The sequence below is a fragment of the Papio anubis genome, chromosome 12, assembly GCF_008728515.1.
Source record: "Papio anubis isolate 15944 chromosome 12, Panubis1.0, whole genome shotgun sequence".
Taxonomy (NCBI): Eukaryota; Metazoa; Chordata; class Mammalia; order Primates; family Cercopithecidae; genus Papio; species Papio anubis.
The window spans coordinates 68314534-68330243 of record NC_044987.1 but is presented as its reverse complement, the minus strand read 5'-3'; the positions used below and the strand labels follow the sequence as shown (position 1 = coordinate 68330243).

At 42.9% G+C, this 15710-nt stretch overlaps 1 long non-coding RNA gene across 2 annotated transcripts; it reads right to left on the bottom strand.

Annotated features, from left to right (window-relative positions):
- Positions 1-4346: 4346 nt before the first annotated feature.
- On the bottom strand, positions 4347-15666 carry LOC110741225. 2 transcript variants are annotated; one of them, XR_002517083.2, is made up of 3 exons: positions 14423-15666; positions 13032-13239; positions 4347-4697 (listed from the first exon to the last, which is right to left on the bottom strand). It is a non-coding gene; the product is annotated as an uncharacterized LOC110741225 (long non-coding RNA). The 2 variants fall into 2 exon arrangements; XR_002517082.2 differs by having other exon boundaries at positions 13032-15666.
- Positions 15667-15710: the final 44 nt, after the last annotated feature.

The following is a 15710-nucleotide window of genomic DNA, read 5'->3' as shown; positions in this document are numbered from 1 at the left end:
AGAGGCAGAGCAGGAGCCAACAATGTTAAAGACAACTTTTTATAACTGCCCAGTATTTCCTGACCCCTCTCAAAGGCTGGGGAGAATACAAGGTTTCTTGAAGCTTTTTGATTGGGGTATCACATTAGGCACGCAGGTGTCTGTAATGGAATCTCCCCTTCAGTTTGGTCATAGAAGTGCTTGGACAAGTCAGAAAAATAGCTAGCTGTGGATATCCCTTTAAGATATTCCCAAGTCTACCCTGCGTCATAGCAGTAGTTCTCAGTGTTTTTGTTTAAAGGATCCCACTTTGAACTTTGCCAAGTACTACCAACTACCTTGTCTAGTGTTCAGCAACTGCCCCTACCAAACAACCCTTTGGAACTCTGAATGATTTGGGCCTCACAGAAGCTCCTAAAGACTAGGAACTTGGTGACCATCATTTGAACAACTAGGCAGCCATACTGCAGTCAGTTTTCATGGGGTCATTCCCTAGGCCCCCCTCCTATCAGCCTCTACCTAAGGAAGCTAGATAGAAAGCTAAGCACAGCCACGGTTGGGAGGCTACATCTAAAGCTCAGCAGGGGTTACCAGCCTTCAACACTCCCTCTGGCAACACCCCATTCTCTTACCTAGTGGGGACATGTACCTTTCCACTGAAGCCTCTCCATGCTCCTTCCCTACCTTTCACGGCAGTACTTTGGCCTGCCTCTTACCCTAGTACAAAGTTGAAGTAAAGTTCACCCTTTACTTCCCTACTTGAAAGTTCTACTCTGAGCCTTAACTCTTGGAACAGTGAGGCATGTTGAAGGTTCCTTCTGGTTTATTCTTTTTTTTTTTTTTGAGACGGAGTCTTACTCTGTCACCAGGCTGAGATGCAGTGGCGCGACCTTGGCTCACTGCAATCTCCACCTCCCGGGTTCAAGCTATTCCCCTGCCTCAGCCTCTGGAGTAGCTGGGACTGCAGGCGCGTGGCACCACGTCGGCTTTTTTTTTTTTTTTTTTTTTTTGTGTGTGTGTGTGTGTTTTAGCAGAGTTGGGGTTTCACCATGTTGGCCAGGATGGTCTTGATCTCCTGACCCCGTGATCTGCCCCCCTTGGCCTCCCAAAGTGCTGGGATCACAGGCGTAAGCCACCACACCCGGCCCGTTCTGGTTTATTCTTATTTGGATTCCAATTCCCCATGGACTGCGTGAGGCCAGGAACTCTCAAGTTCTGGAAAGACATGACTGCTTCTGGCCCTTTGAGTTTACGATGATATGGTATCGGGGATGATTAGATAACTTTTAGTGATTCTTCTGGCCTCTGAAGATTAGTCAATAATTTTCTAGTTTTGGAATTGAAATAGTTGGGGTGAACTCAGCTTCAGATATAATCTCATTTAATGCAGTCAAAACATTTGAATTTTCTAACCAAATAATTATGTTTTAAATCCCAGGCTTGATAGAGGCTCCGAAAAATGTCTTGAGACAATTATGAGAAGTCTCGAGCTTCATTAACTTTCTTTAAATGCCTCCAAGTTGATTACTCTCCTAGCCCACATCTCCTTGATGTGCATGAGGAAGCACTGGGTCTAATTTTTTGGGGCTGGGAAGGTAAGAAGGTGAGGTCAGTTTTTCCCAGGAGTCCTAAAAAATTCTGGTACCTTAGATTGAGGGTGTGGGAGAAAGGGTGTCTACCCATGTCATAGTTCTGAAAATAGGCAGTAGCATGAAGTACCAAACCTGTCTCATTCATTATTAGATGTCTATCTGAAATACAGGGAGTTTGAAAAATGTTGTTTTTATCATTTGATATTTCCATGCCTGACTCATTTGGGAAAATAACGTTTTCTGACTTTTTTCTATTTCCTTGCCCTGCACAGACCCTACCTGGTACAATTTTCTATTTCTTAGCTCAAAGTGTCTATACAATGGGTTGCCTGGTATGTCAGCTGCCCTCACTCTTGTGTAATAGAAATATATGTCCAGGCTGGGGACGTGGAGGCGGCGAACTGGATTCCTCCCTCCTCCTGTTGCCAGGCCTCTCTGCATTGGCTCTTTATCGTTTCAGTGTTTCTGGCTGTGTTGGGTTTATTTGTGAGACTGATATAACAATAAAGTGAAATCTTCCCCTCTCTGTGCTTGTCTGACAAAGTCTTTGTGTCAGGGCCCCAGTCTGGAAGGTGGGGGAGACCAGGTACAGTCTAATTGCATCAGCATTTTTCTCTTAGGGTCTTCTGTTCCTCCATTGCTACTGGCCCTTCAGGTGTCTCTTATTGACTGTATGTCGAGCAAATTAGTGAACCTCACTGAGCTTGGTTTTGTAATCTATAAAACAGAAGTAATAAAAGTGCTTATCTCACAGTGTCAAATGAGAAAATTCATATAGAGTGGTTGGCATATGGTAGTCACTCAGAGCTTCATATACGGGAACCATCTTTTATGGTGGGCCAGTCAACAGTCTGAGAGAACACTTCTAGAAAAGGAAATATAGCTGGACACCGTGGCTCACACCTGTAATCCCAGCACTCTGGAAGGCTGAGGCTGGAGGATTACTTGAGCCCAGGAGTTCAAGACCAGCCTGGACCACATAGCAAGACCCCTTCTCTACAATTAAAAAAAAATTTTTTTTTAAATTATACTTTAAGTTCTAGGGTACATGTGCACAACGTGCAGGTTTGTTACATATGTATACATGTGCCATGTTGGTGTGCTGTACCCATTAACTCGTCATTTACATTAGGTATATCTCCTAAAGCTATCCCTCCCCCCGTCCCCTCCCCACAATAGGCCCCGGTGTGTGATGTTCCCCTTCCAGTGTCCAAGTGATCTCATTGTTCAATTCCCACCTATGAGTGAGAACATGCGGTGTTTGGTTTTCTATTCTTGCGATAGTTTGCTGAGAATGATGGTTTCCAGCTGCATCCATGTCCCTACAAAGGACACAAACTCATCCTTTTTGATGGCTGCATAGTATTCCATAGTGTATATGTGCCACATTTTCTTAATCCAGTCTGTCACTGATGGACATTTGGGTTGATTCCAAGTCTTTGCTATTGTGAATAGTGCTGCAATAAACATACGTGTGCATGTGTCTTTATACAATTTTTTTTTTTTAATTAGCCGGGAGTGGTGGCGTGCACCTATAGTCCCAGCTACTCAAGAGACTGAGGCAGGAGGATCACTTGAACCCAGGAGGTCTAGGCTGCAGTGAGCCATGATTGAGCCACTGTACTCCAACCTGGGTGACAGGGCAAGACCCTGTCTCAAACAAACAAACAAAAGAAATATTTTTAGTTCAAACAAATAGGAGAGGTTTGGGAAGGGAAAAGGAAAGGGTTGAATGAACCTTAATATATAGTTAAAGTCATTATCCAAATGGCATCTCAAATAAATGTATTTTCAAGATAATGGAAACTTTTAAGTATTGATGTTTTTAATATGACTTAAACAGCATGGTTAAATAGTCAACAAGCAACATGCTTTCATTATGACGATGGTTATCACCATCTAGAATTATGGTTTAATTACTACTCAGAAGATACTGCCATTCCACCTCAAAAGATTTTGTTTTGTCAATTTATTCTGATGATAAAAAATGTCAAGTGGTTCACCTGCCTGGTCCTTAAGCAATGAGTGACAGAATCAATATTCATAATCATCTCAAAAGAATGAAACCAACAAATTAAAATTTACACAGAGTTAAGAATATATGCCAGGCGCGGTGGCTCACGCCTGTAATTCCAGAACTTTGGGAGGCCTAGGCGGGCAGATCACGAGGTCAGGAGATCAAGACTATCCTGGCTAACACGGTAAAACCCCGTCTCTACTAAAAATACAAAAAAAAAAAAAAAAAATTAGCCGGGCGTTGTGGCGGGCGCCTGTAGTCCCAGCTACTCGGGAGGCTGAGGCAGTAGAATGGTGTGAACCCAGGAGGTGGAGTTTGCAGTGAGCCGAGATCGCCCAACTGCACTCCCGCCTGCGTGATAGAGCGACACTCCGTCTCAAAAAAAAAAAAAAAAAAAAAAAGAATATATATTGTTGGCCAGGCACGGTGGCTCACGCCTGTAATCCCAGCACTTTGGGAGGCTGAGGCAGGTGGATCACGAGGTCAGGAGATCAAGACCATCCTGGCTAACACGATTAAACCCCATTTCTACTAAAAAAATACAAAAAATGAGCTGGGCTTGGTGGCGGGCGCCTGTAGTCCCAGCTACTCAGGAGGCTGAGGCAGAAGAATGGCATGAACCCGGGAGGCGGAGCTTGCAGTGAGCTGAGATCGTCCCACTGCACTCCAGCCTGGGCAACAGAGCAAGATCCTGTCTCAAAAACAACAACAACAACAAAATATATATATATATACACACACACACACACACACACCCCTTCATTTTAAAATATTTATTGCACTTGCATAGTGGGGGAGAACTTGGATTAACAGAAATTCACATTAAGATGATACTGATGTTTTAGTTGATTATACATTGAATGTAGCAATATTAAGGACTCTGTGTATAGGAGATGTCATTTGTAAGGCAGGGACATGTATACAATTTGTGACACATCCAGAAAAGCGCAATGGTAGTATGATTATCGTCTTCAGAGTTGTCATGTGGAAAGTGTTTGTTTTTCTGGTAACAGAAGGCAAGCATTTCTAATAGATGGAGGTAGCAGAGAAGTATATCTTGACTCAATTGGAGGAAAGCATTTACTATAAACCAGGGACTATGCTATCCCCTGCAAAGAAGGTAGTATTGTTTAGTTTTACAGAAAAGAAACCTAAGGCTCAGAATAGTATAAAAACACAACTATTGAGCACAATTATTATTTTAACAGTATCTTCATGACATTTAATACTGAGCACATCCCAGCACTTTGGGATTCCAAGGTGGGAGGATCACTTGAAGCCAGGAGTTCGAGACCAGCCTGGGAAACATAACGAGACCCTACCTCTACAAAAAAATTAAAAACTAGCTGGGCACAGTGGTGCGCACCTGTAGTCCCAGCAACTCCAGAGGCTAAGGCAGGGGGATCCCTTGAGCCCAGGAGTTCAGAGGCTGCAGTGAGCTATGATCACACCACTGCACCCCAGCCTGGGCATAATTTCTCATGCCAAGTTCTTTGATTCTAGGGCATCTTTATTAAAGTGGCATTGTGAATCAAATATAGCTTCTTGTTGACTCATGCATTATGAGCTTGTTTGAAGGTTGCAGGCTGCTGTTCTCAAGAAGCAGAGACAAACTAGTCTGTGTGTTATCGCTTAGACTCTTCTGTCAGCTGTTGCTTCAAACTTCTATTTTCAGTGCATCCTGAGCTATATATAATACAGTGTTATCCTATTTCATACTCACCTGTCTGGCCAATGACTTACTGGAGGCTGTTTCTCACATGGTGTCAAGTACATGGACATTGTGATAGCTGTTTTTCTCAGAGACCGTTTTATTAAAGGGTTGTGGTATGTTCTTTTTTTTTTTTTTTTTTTTTTCTTTTTCTTTTTTGAGATGGGTTCTCGCTTTGCTACCCAGACGGGAGTGCAGTGGTGCGACCTCAGCTCACTGCAACCACCAACTCCTGGGTTGAAGCGATTATTCTGCCTCGGCCTCCCAAGTAGCTGGGACTACATGTGCCCGCCACCATACCTGGCTAATTTTTGTATTTTTAGTAGAGACGGGGTTTCACCACGTTGGCCAGGCTGGTCTCGAACTCCCTACCTCAAGTGATCCTCCTGCCTTAGCCTCCCAAAGTGCTGAGATTACAGGCATGAGCCACCGCCGGGCCAGTATGTTCTGAAAGACGCCACCAGGTGCCTGACTAGAATGGACAAAAAGCTGGGTCTTTACTTGCTTTTAGATAGTGACTTGTCCAAAGGTTCTGGCAGCCTCATGCTATAGGCCTTATTCTTTCCTTCTAGCACCTTTTTTTACATTCTTTTCTGGACCTATGCTTCTTCCAGCAAATCCCAACCACCATAATAATCTGAGAGGGGACTTCAATCCTGGTATTGCTTTTACTGGAGCCAGAGTAACCCCCCAATTTGTAATTAATACAGAAAATCTACTCTCCAGGGAACCCAGATACTCCGATGCTGTTGACATACACAAACACTGCCAGTTCCCTTAAACAAGAGAAGTGGGTTGGGAAGAGGGAGTATGGTTATTCTAGTAGAGGTACTTGTGTTTGCCAAGGGACATATTGGGGGACAGAGGAAATGGGGACATAGAATCTCCTGTACTCTAAGCCTGCATAACAGGAATTTAACTCTGCTTTCATCAGTTAGCAAACTAATCAGGGGGTTCTGTTATGAAATGCTGGACTCCTTGAAAACATCGGATAACCTTGTGCTTGAGGGTGGGTGCTATGCTGATAAGTGATTTTCATCCTGCTTGTTCTGGAAATGGGTAAGGACAGAGAATCTGAATGATGTTGGAGCTGACCATAATGAGGAGGCAATTACCCAGTCCTGCAGAAACTGAGCTCATAAGAGTTTCTCATAAGAGATCTATATATACCTATATATAGATCTATATATAGATCAGATATATTTTGGAGATGGAGTCTTGCTCTGTTGCCCAAGCTGGAATGCAGTGGCACGATCTCAGCTCACTGTGACCTTCGCCTCCTGGGTTCAAGTGATTCTCGTGCCTCAGCCTCCTGAGCAGCTGGGACTACAGGCACATGCCACCATGCCTAGCATCTATCTATCTATCTATCTATATATATACACATACACAAATATATATATATTTGTATTTTTAGTAGAGACAGGGTTTCACCATGTTGGCCAGGATGGTCTCAAAGTCCTGACCTCAAGTGATCCACTGGCCTCAACTTCCCAAGGTGCTGGGATTATAGGTGTGAGCCTGGCCTGAAAGTATATTGAAGTGAACAGGTTTCATAAATACCAGTTGGAGCACAAGGGTGTATGAAGGGGACCTGTTCTAAGGCCTGAGGAATGGCAGTGAAGAAGACGATCCAGCTGTGGATGCCCCCAGGAGAGTGGAATTTTAGAAATGATAAGATTCATTATCAGCAGGTAAGGGATGAGAGAAAGGGCAGGAATGGAAAAGAGTGACAATTAGAAGAAGAAATGCAGTGGAAAACTCAGAATCAGCCTAGGTTGTTTCCACCACTGGGATACCAGAAGCCTGGTGGGTGGACCCATAGGGAATTTTCAGGGACTAAGCAGCATTCTGGGAAAAGTCAACCAGTCAGACACGTCTGACCCCTTAACAAAACTCTTGTTGACAACTTTTTAAACAGTGGATTGGCCCGGTGCAGTGGCTCATGCCTGTAATCCCAGCACTTTGGGAGGCCAAGGAGGGTGGATCACTTGAGGCCAGGAATTTAAGACCAGCCTGACCAACATGGAGAAACCTCATCTCTACTTACAAATACAAAAATTAGCCGGTTGTTGTGGCGCATGCCTGTGGTCCCAGCTACTCAGGAGGCTGAGGTGGGAGGATCGCTTGAACCTGGGAGGCAGAGGTTGCAGTGAGCTGAGGTCATGCTACTGCACTCCAGCCTGGGTGACAGAGTAAGACTGTCTCAAAAACAACAAAAAAGAACAGTGGACTGGAAACATGGCTTCCTCCTGAAATGCCACTAAAATGACAGTAAAGGAATGTTAAATGATGTAAGGACAAAGAATATGAGAGAAAAGATGGCAGCATCCAGGCAATGTCAACAAAATCTTTGAATCTGGAAAGCAAAAAACAAGGAACAAACTGAGTAGACCAGGGAAAGCAGAAGTCTGGGGCGGGGGCTGGAGGAGTGTTACTAGCAATAAGCAAGCATGTTTGTGCCATAGAACCCCAGAAAAGGCTTAGGAATTGGAGGTATCAGTTATCTGGAAAGCAAGAGGGAGTAGGTGGAGGGCTAAAAACAAGATGATTACTTGAAAGATTATAAACTAAGTTAGTCCTGAGATCCTCGCCCCTTATAAACTCATTCATTTGTTCATTCGTTATCTCCTGGGGAAGATGAACTAGTTGGAGCCACCAAGAACAACTGGGAGCTGAGGGGAGACATCCTGCTGAATTTAGGGATTTAAAGCTCAGCATTGTTTGTTTTTTTGAGACAGGGTTTCACTCTGTTGCCCAGGCTGGAGTACAGTGGCGTGATCATGGCTCGCTGCTGCCTCAACCTCCTGGGCTTAAGTGATTCTCCACCTCAGCCTCTTGAGTAGCTGGGACTACAGGCATGCACCACCAAACCTGGGTAATTTTTGTATTTTGTGTAGAGATGGGATTTCACCATGTTGCCTGGGCTGGTCTTGAACTCCTGGGCTCAAATGATCTGCCCACCTTGGCCTCCCAGAGTGCTGGGATTACAGGCGTGAGCCACTGTGCCCAGCCTAAAGCTCAGCATTCTGAAGAGTCAGAAACCTTTCCCTGGCTTGGATCCCAGCAGTCTGAAACTTGGCTGTTATCTTAGGATACTGCTTTCACTGCAGCCCTCTCAAGGTGATTTTTTTCTCCCACAGTCCTCCTATTACTGGTCCTGGAGATGGGGTAGATGATGTTCTTGTTCCTCATTACTGCTTCCAGACATGTCTCCTATCTTCCCTTAAGACTCTCAGCTTTGAGTTGCATACAATCAAATAATATCTCTTCATTGCTATCATGTACAAAATCTACAAACCCTGGGTCATCCCCTCTCATTTCTTAGTAAGTTTAGTTCATTGCTCATTTCATTTCCCGCAGCACTACTCCTGATTTAACTCTTGGCGATTTTTAATCACATACAGGGATAATTGTTTCAACACGCTGACTATAGGTTCTTTGAATAGTTTTCCACTGACCTTGTTCTCTACTATTCTCATCCATTCACTCTCAGTCATACCTTAGATCTATCTCATTATTACCAAAAACTGTAACCCCTCCATGATCTATCTCATTATCTGACCACCACTGTCTATCTTCCAGACATCTAGTAACTTAACTCCAACACTCCCTACCACCTTTTCATTGTCCCTAATCTCCAAGTTCCTTCTCTTCCTGTCATAATCAACTTAAATCCCAGGATCAATCATTATAATCATGTAACTTGCATGTACTTTTAACTTAGTTTACCCCTTTTTGTCACACTCACTTTGCAAAATCACAACTTTAAAGCCAGCTCTTTGCCTTTGTACCTACTTCTGTGCAGCAACTATGCTGATTAGTCTTACTTTAAATTCATGTCCATAACCTTCAGGCCTTAATGCTGCCTGATAATCATATTTCCCTACTCTATATACCTTCCCATCTTCCTAGATCAGGAGTCAGCCAACTTTTTCTGTAAAGGGCCAGATAAATATTTTTGGCATAGCAGGTCATAGTCTCTTTTGCAATTATTCAACTTTGCCACTGTAGCATGAAAGTAGCCAGAGGCAATATGTAAATAAATGAAATTTGTGTTGCATTTATTTTTTACATGCTATGATGTAATAGCATCTTAAATTTTTTTCCCAACTGTTTAAAAGTAAAAAAGTATTCTTAGCTTGTGGACTGTACCAAAATAGGATTTGGCCACAGTCTATAGTTTGCTGTGCTGTGTCCTAAATTATTTCACACCTTCTCTTTTCTTCCAACCCTTCCTTCCCCATTTTCACTGTCAGATGATGACCTTGTTTTCCATTTCATTCATCTACCACATCCACCCTCTTACCAGCATCTATGTATATATATGTTCAGCTTTCCCTTCCGTTGCTGTGTTACCTAACACAAGACCTAAATACTATATAACTTACTGTTTATCTCCCTCACTAGAATCTAGTCCCAGGAGACAGTTTTGTCTGATGTATATCCAGAACCTGGAACAGTGTTTGTAAGTCCTCAACAAATATCTGAATGAATGAGCACTGTCTATCAGACTAGCAGGCAGACAAAAGTTTAGAGAATTTTACTCCAGAACTTACCTCCTTTCTGTTTTTTTTGTTTGTTTTTTGTTTTTGAGATGGAGTCTTGCTCTGTCGCCCAGGCTGGAGAGCAGTGGTGCGATCTCGGCTCACTGCAACCTCCTCCGCCTCCCAAGTTCAAATGATTCTCCTGCCTCAGCCTCCCGAGTAGCTGGGATTACAGGCGTGTGCCACCATGCCCGGCTAATTTTTTGTATTCTTAGTAGAGACAGGGTTTCACCGTGTTAGCCAGGATGGTCTCAATCTCCTGACCTCGTGATCTGCCCATCTCAGCCTCCCAAAGTGCTGGGATTACAGGCATGAGCCACTGCGTCCAGCCAGAACTTAACCTCTCTAAGAGAAAAGACCTACCTGTCCTGACAGTTGCAGATCTCCTTGATTATCCTAAGTTGTACTTTTTCAAATTTCTTTGAAGAAACACCCACAATAAAAGATAAAATTAAAAAAAAAAAAAACCTCCCATTTTATGGGACCAAACCAGTACATAATATGTATATATGATATGTGTGTGTAAGAAACCAAAATTTCATAAAATAATTCCCTTTCTATGTATGATGTATTCTGAGGTGGTGTTTTCTATTCTGTTCTGTCATTTGGGGGAAATAAAACTGATTATATTGATTTCACAAACTACTAATGGGTTTGCGACCAGAAGTTTGAAAAATACTGCAGTATGTCCTACTAATTACAAGTCCTGAGTATGTACACAGAATTTCCTTTTTTTTTTTTTTGAGACAGAGTCTTGGTCTGTTGCCCAGGCTGGAGCGCAGTGGCATCATCTCAGCTCACTGCAACCTCAACCTCCTGGGTTCAAGCAATTCTCATGCCTCAGCCTCCCAAGTAGCTGGGATTACAGGTACGTGCCACCATGCCTGGCTAATTTTTGTATTTTTAGTACAGATGGGGTTTCACCATGTTGGCAAGGCTGGTCTTGAACTGGCCTCAAGTGATCTGCCTGCCTCGGCCTCCCAAAGTGCTGGGGTTACAGGTGTGAGCCACCTTACTGGCCAGTGTACACAGAACTTTCTATCGGCTTTCTAGTGCCCCACTCTTACATACAAATGGATGGCCAAGGATCTCCAGATATTTAAGAAAAGCTTCCAACACAAAACAGAAACAAAGTCTTAAAAATTCAACACAGACAATTCAAGAAACAAAAGAAAACATTAGAAATATTCTTAGAGTAATAAGATACCGCATCCACCAAATGGAACAGACTGCTATTTAAAAAGGGGAAGGGGGTGGACAAGAAAGTGCTTCCCTGGAGGACATTATGCTAAATGGAATAAGCCTGGCACAGAAAGACAAAGTCACATGATTCCCAATGTAGAAACTAAAACTCATAGAATCAGAGTAGAATGATGGTTACCAGAGAGCAGGGGGAAGGGGTGGTAGGAGTAGGTGGTAGGGGAAACAAGGAGATGTTGGTCAGAGTACAAAGTTTCAGTTAGATAAAAGGAATACATTTTTTGAGATAAATAGTATAGCATGGTTACTAATAGTGTTTTGTATATTTCAAAATTGCTGAAGGTAAATGTCAAGTATTCTCACCACAAAGAAGTATTTGAGGTGATGGATATGTTAATTAGCTTGATTTAATCTTTCCACATTGTATACATAAAACATCACTTTGTACCCCATAAATATATCTAATTTGTACTTGTCAATTTACAATAAAACTTTAAATTACAAAAATAAAAAATGTTTTTAATTAAAAGAGAGGTTGACAAACTGCTCTGGTAAATTTAAAACATAACAAATTTTAAAATTCAGCAGAAAAGCTGGAAAGTGGAAATCTTTCAGAAAAACAAAAAGAAGTGGAAAACAGAAGAAAGGATAAAATTATTTCAGTACAAAAGCTGCGCAGTAAGCTTAGAGAAAAACTAGTCTGGAGTGAAGGAGGATGATGGGCTCCTAGAGAGTTGTCTCCAATTTAAAAAATAAACTGATAGACTACTTGATGTGTTTCAATGTTTTGAGAGGAGAGTTTGGAATAAATTGATTATAGACACTTGAATGCTAGGTACTTAACAAGGCTGCACGGAGAAAGGCAATAGTTAACTCAATCAAAAGAAAGGAAATATATTATGCTAATTGGATCAATTATGTACCTTTGTAATAGCATAATGAATAGTACTCTACCCATATAGGGTGATATAGATAAACAGAAGGATGGAAGATGGAGAAGTACATGTGTGTATTAGCAGTCTTCAGGGTATAAATACATACCGTATTTCCTATAACAAAAAGTAAAATAATGGCCCAAACTGAAAAATTAAGAACTAGTAGTATAAGCATGCTATTTAGAAATACGGAGATAAATACCAGAAGAGGTAGCTGGAAGAAGAGAGATTATATCTAGGGAGTAGAAACTGAGAGTGTAGAGGGTTGGGACAGGGTTTGCTGTTTTTCATTATAAACCTAGTGATACTATTTGATTTTTAATGTCATAATAAAAATAAAACAATATGAGTTATGTGGTATTTCATTTATTTGAAAATCTTATGAGGGACTGTTTTCATTTTCTTTTTTTTTTTTTGAGACTAGAGTTTCACTATTGTTGCCCAGGCTGGAGTGCAATGGTGCAATCTCAGCTCACTGCAACCTCCGCCTCCTGGGTTCAAGAATTCTTATGCCTCAGCCTCCTGAGTAGCTGGGATTACAGGCGCCCACCACCACGCCTGGCTAACTTTTTGTATTTTTAGTAGAGACGGGGTTTCACCATGTTGGCCAGGCTAGTCTCAAACTCCTGACCTCAAGTGATCTGCCTGTCTTGGCCTCCCAAAGTGCTGGGATTACAGGCATGAGCCACCACACGCCCAGGCTGGAGTGCAGTGGCGTGATCTCAACTCACTACAACCTCCGCCTCCTGGGTTCAAGTGATTCTTGTGCCTCAGCCTCCTGAATAGCTGGGATTACAGGTTCCCGCCACCACGCCCTGCTAATTTTTGTATTTTTAGTAGAGATGGGGTTTCACCATGTTGGCCAGACTGTTCTTGAACTCTGGACCTCAAGTGATCTGCCTGCCTCGGCCTCCCAAAGTGCTGGGATTACAGGCGTGAGCCACCGCACCTGACCTGTTTTCATTAAGTATTCTAAGATACTGGGAAATCGGCAATACTGATTTAGCACCTCTAAAAGGAACTAAAAATTCTCCCCACTTTGGTACTCACCTGCATTGTGGTGTTTTATTTCAGGGACCCCAGTAACTTGTCAGAAGTAGTGGCACCAGCAGCTCTAGAAACATATTCTGTCCCCATACATTGTTGTTACCATGGTGAACACCAGCAAGTGATGCACTTAGGTGGCTTTACAGGCAGCAGTAGGCTTTACAGTAGGCTGAAAAATCCCACTAAACAGGGCTGAGTAGGAGGGAGCATCCTAGCAGGTTGACACAATGAAGAAGAGAGCTCATAAGACATTTCCAGGGTATGTTCAGAAATAACTGGAAGGATGTGTGTGTCTCCAGCCATAACCACTGGAGGCACAATACAAGGAAATCACCAATGCTGTGCATAACTCCATTTGTTCTCCTGGACTGGTGTTGCCTGGGCAAATGCTGGGTAGATCAGAATGGATGGGGTGAAAGAATTAAGGGGCATCCAGAGAGCTATTTGATCACTGGAGGGGAAAGGGCATGGGGGGGATGCGGACAGATGGCAAAACCTGGGTCCAAGATATATTTGTCCCAGATACATAAATTGTCACTTTGCTCCCTCCCCTTCTGACTTCCACACTTACAAAGAAGGTTCCTCTTCCTTTTCTAACCATCCCCCACCAGGGAATTTTTCAGGCCTTACTAAGAAGTGAGAGGACCCAGGCCAGGTGGGAGGGTACACCTGGACCTACGTCACTCTTTTTGAGGAAGGGTGTAGAGAAACCTAGTTATAAGGAAGCAAGGAAAATAGAGGAAGAAGGGTACTAAGAACAGTGCTGTCTATAAACAGAACAACTCCCGTGTGACCTGAAGGTCTAGGAAGACCCGAGGTCAGAAATCTTCACTCCCCTGCCTACTATGGTGCGCCAGATCCTGCCATTTGCACATCTTTGGACATCTCAGCAACCCCTCTCATGGTCAGAAATAAATCAAATAAGGACTCAAGTAGGTGCCTGATACGTTTCTTTTAGACTAACCAGAGGAGCCTCTCCCATTCCCCTTTTCCCTGGTCCCCACAAACACTGTATTGTTTTAATCTGTCTCCAGGTATAACGATAATAAGACAAAGTCCTTACCCTCAGAGAGCTCACAATATTTTGGTGGAGGTTTGAGTATAAAGGCAAAATGTGAAAACATAATTTTACTATAATGAGGTAAAGTTAAAGAGATTTGTGCAAACATAGAAGGGAGTGCACTTAAGTCAGGGAAGGTTTTCTGGCTTAGAAGACCCCTGACCTAAAGGAAAAGTAAGAGTTATCTAGATATGAGCAGGGCAGAACAAGAGAAACTGACCCCTCCACTTCGACTGAGTCACCTGAAATTATATTCATTTTTTGGCAGACATATACCTCCCCCAAACATTCGGCTCTAGTTGTGCCAGTTCTTCCCTGTCAGCCCTCTCCTTACCTTGGCCTGAGCCTTCATTGTCTCCAGTCAGGCAACTATCTCATAGTCACACGCCAGTCAGGGCAGCCACATTCTGTATTCTAGAACAGCACTTCCTAACAGCATTATAACACTTTCTAGTAGCCACATTTAAGAGGTCAAAAAACAAGTGAAATATTTTACTAATATATTTTATTTAACCCAATATATCTAAAATATTTAAACCATAGTTTTAAATTTTTGAAATATTTTACATTTTAAAAATACTGTCTTTGAAATTAAGTGTGTATTTTATACAGCACATTTCAATTCAGTCTAGCCACATTTCAAATGCTCAATTGCCACATGTAGCTAGATAGTGGTTATACCACGGAGCTCTAAAATGCTGCCCAGACTGAGTGTGGTTGGTGTTTCTCCATTAAACAGATGAGGCCCATCAGTCTGAGGCACAACTATGTATTTTCTCTAAGCCTCTGTACCCCCAAGGCCTTGAAAACAATTCGGAAGAGAAGACCTATGAGGTTTCAGGTACAGCAGGCACTCCCTTTAGATGCCAAGCCTAGACAACCCTAAACTGACGCCTAATGTGCAGCTGAATCACCTTTCAGCAATCAGATTCAGTGCCTCACCAACACATTCGACCCAGGGAGTCTCCACTTTATCCTTTGGCCAGTACAACACCCACTACAAAGTCTTGATAATTCATCAAAAGTGACAGCACCTTCACAGGGCAGTCTCGTGAGAGGACATCTAGCCCTGCCGCTCTGGTTCCTGTTGGGAACAATATCAGACACCTTCTTGTGTTAGATTCACATGAATCTAAGAATCACATGGGCGAAAAATATTGAGAGCATTCTGTTAAAACATTTCCACAAATTAGGAAAAGACCATCTTTAAAAATCTGTTTAGAGGTAAAAACAGGGGTATTACATGGGGCATAATTTTAAATCTATTCCCTCATATTGAGCCAAGAACTACAGGCCCAGAGAAGGGAAGTGATTTGCCCAAGGTCATTCAACAAATCCCTAGTGGCTGTGATGATCCCTGCATCCTTGCCACTATCTCCCTTGTCTCCACTAACAAAAATGTTTCAATGGGAGAATGTGCCGATCTAAGGTACTCCTAAAGTACTCGCTGAGAATGACAGCCTTGGGGAGGCCAGTCGGCAGCCGTGAACAAGCACTGCCTTACCAGGGCGTGGCGCCCCAATTCGCCATCTCTTGGAGTCCTAGGAGGAGGATACTGCTGGGGCAGTTGTGTCGCAAATTCCACATCTCCCGGAGCCTGCCCCGGCCCAGCCCAGCCCCGC